We start from the raw sequence: 3,367 nt of genomic DNA on the forward strand, positions 1-3,367 counted from the left end.
ATGGATGTCAGGGTTCCTGGGTCGTTGACCCAGTGTTTTCCGTTTTGTCATGTTCAGTTTATTTTCACATCCATGTTTTCTGTGCCAGCCTGTCTCATGTTCCAGTTCCTTCCATACATCATTAGTTAGCCTACACATCAGCTGTGCTCTCACCTGTCTCCAATCATTGTCATTTATTAGTCACGTATTTAAGCCCTCTGTTCCCTTCAGCCCTTGTCGTGTCATTGATGTTCCCGTGATGTTATTGTCGTCCCTCCGCTTGTATGTTCAGATCAGTCAGTCAGTCAGCCAGCCATTCAGTTCTTCAGTCAGTCAGTCGTCCACCCAGTCAGTCATTTCAGTTCCTGTTCTGTTCATCCAACCTACCTCAATAAACTCCATTATCCTGCACCGTGAGTCCAGCGTTTGGGTCATCCCTTCCTCCCCTCCACACACGCAACGCCTGACAGAATGACACGACCCGCTTTTGACCCAGCGGACTCGGACCTTTTTGAGCGGCAGGAGGCAGCGCTCTCCATTTGGACGGAGAAGCTCAAGGGGAAACAGCGGCTCTTCGCGGAGCAAGAGCACCTCTTCGAGGGAACTCGCCTGGCTCTGGGCGGGCCTCGGAGACGCCGCGTTCCCCCACCTGCTGCCTCACCTGCACCGGAGCATTCGCCGCGGAGAGTGGACGTTTCACGCCGCGCTGCGGCCGTTCCCTCTCTCGCGGGTCCGCTCCTCGCTCACACGCCATCCGCCTCATTCACCGGAGCTTCCACTTCGCCACGGCTCAACGGAGGCTCCCGCGCCGGAGGCTCAGCTGTTTATTACCCCGCCCGCTTCCTCTTCCCGGAGAAAGCGGCGCACACGCCGTCATAAATTGGACTATTCTCAACAACTCCCGGTGGTGAGTTCCAGTGACTGTTTTCCACACCCTTCATCCAATTGTCCACTCCAACCGCATAACGGACTCATTTCTGATTCATGGGGAACTTCCCTCCTAGAGGATGAAGTGGACTGGGAGGATTTGTTCTGCTCTACTCCCCCAAAGACTGTAAATAGCGATGGCAGAAGGACCAGAATGAAACCCAATAGACCAGTCAGTATCACTCACCCAGTCATTATTTCCACTCCCATCAGTCAGCCTACGCCCACACCTGTGCCAACTCCCAGGAGGAGGGCAGCTGCGACCCAGTCTACCTCCACACCCGCTCCTGTTTTTCGGGTGGGGGTGACTGGTGTCCAGCCACCTCCCGTGCCTGTCCCAGCGCCCAGACTAAGGGCAGCCAGAACACAGCCTGACTTCCCTAGAGGCTTGGAAGAGCTAACCGGTCCACCTGCCACTTCACCTCTTCATCCACCTCCTGATCCAGCCTTTCACGCCCTCGCATTATCACTGGTTAGGCTAGCTGAGGTTTCTCCTGCTCAGGCACCAGCTTTACTGGCCCAGGCTGTGGCTTTATCTCCGTCACTAGCTCAGTCTGTAGCTCAGCCATTAGCCACGCTCACCTCAGCTCCCTCTCCTGCTGTTCAGCTCCCGGTCCAGTCAGTTCACTCACCTGCTGTTCAGCTCCCGGTCCAGTCAGTTCACTCACCTGCTGTTCAGCTCCCGGTCCAGTCAGTTCACTCACCTGCTGTTCAGCTCCCGGTCCAGTCAGTTCACTCACCTGCTGTTCAGCTCCCGGTCCAGTCAGTTCACTCACCTGCTGTTCAGCTCCCGGTCCAGTCAGTTCACTCACCTGCTGTTCAGCTCCCGGTCCAGTCAGTTCACTCACCTGCTGTTCAGCTCCCGGTCCAGTCAGTTCACTCACCTGCAGTTCAGCTCCCGGTCCAGTCAGTTCACTCACCTGCAGTTCAGCTCCCGGTCCAGTCAGTTCACTCACCTGCAGTTCAGCTCCCGGTCCAGTCAGTTCACTCACCTGCAGTTCAGCTCCCGGTCCAGTCAGTTCACTCACCTGCAGTTCAGCTCCCGGTCCAGTCAGTTCACTCACCTGCAGTTCAGCTCCCGGTCCAGTCAGTTCACTCACCTGCAGTCCAGTCCAGTCAGTCCAGCCTGCTCCCGTTGTCCAGCCTGCTCCAGTCCAGTCAGTCCAGCCTGCTCCTATTCAGTCTGTAGCGCAGGCTGCTCCACTCCAGTCAGCTCCACTCCAGTCAGCTCCACTCCAGTCAGCTCCACTCCAGTCAGCTCCACTCCAGTCAGCTCCACTCCAGTCCAGTCAGTAGTCCAGTCCTCTCCCGTCCAGTCAGTAGTCCAGTCCTCTCCCGTCCAGTCAGTAGTCCAGTCCTCTCCCGTCCTCCAGTCTCCTGTTCCTCAGGCCCCTATAGCTCCGTCTCCTGTCCCCCAGTCTCGTCCTCTCCAGTCTTTTTCTGTTCCCCAGTCGCCCATCCTCCAGCCTGTCCAGTCTGTCCTCCGGCCTTCCGTAGCCCAGCCAGTTCAGTCTGTAGCCCAGCCAGTTCAGTCTGTAGCCCAGCCAGTTCAGTCTGTAGCCCAGCCTCCTGTAGCACAGCCTTCTGTCGCCCAATCACTCATCCACCAACCTGTTCTGTTCCCGGACCTGCAGCCACAGCATCCAGAGCCAGCTGTGAGCTCTCCTGGACCTCAGCCAGGGGTTTCCGCGCCCGCCGGCCCGGCCGCACCTCAGCCAGGGGTTTCCGCGCCCGCCGGCCCGGCCGCACCTCAGCCAGGGGTTTCCGCGCCCGCCGGCCCGGCCGCACCTCAGCCAGGGGTTTCCGCGCCCGCCGGCCCGGCCGCACCTCAGCCAGGGGTTTCCGCGCCCGCCGGCCCGGCCGCACCTCAGCCAGGGGTTTCCGCGCCCGCCGGCCCGGCCGCACCTCAGCCAGGGGTTTCCGCGCCCGCCGGCCCGGCCGCACCTCAGCCAGGGGTTTCCGCGCCCGCCGGCCCGGCCGCACCTCAGCCAGGGGTTTCCGCGCCCGCCGGCCCGGCCGCACCTCAGCCAGGGGTTTCCGCGCCCGCCGGCCCTGCCTGTCTCCAGCCAGAGGCTTCCGCGCCCGCTGACTCTGCAGGTGTTGCTGCTGCTCCGCCTGGCCCGGCCTCGGCTTCTGATTCGCCTTCTGCTCCGCCTGGCCCGGCCTCGGCTTCTGATTCGCCTTCTGCTCCGCCTGGCCCGGCCTCGGCTTCTGATTCGCCTTCTGCTCCGCCTGGCCCGGCCTCGGCTTCTGATTCGCCTTCTGCTCCGCCTGGCCCGGCCTCGGCTTCTGCTTCGCCTTCAGCCTCGCCTGGTCCTGCGGCCGCCCACCGGACCTGCTCAGTGGCCGCCGCAGTCTTCCTCGCGGCCGCCCACCGGACCTGCTCAGTGGCCGCCGCAGTCTTCCTCGCGGCCGCCCACCGGACCTGCTCAGTGGCCGCCGCAGTCTTCCTCGCGGCCGC

Source organism: Pelmatolapia mariae, linkage group LG14 (assembly GCF_036321145.2).
Source record: "Pelmatolapia mariae isolate MD_Pm_ZW linkage group LG14, Pm_UMD_F_2, whole genome shotgun sequence".
NCBI classification, from domain to species: domain Eukaryota; kingdom Metazoa; phylum Chordata; class Actinopteri; order Cichliformes; family Cichlidae; genus Pelmatolapia; species Pelmatolapia mariae.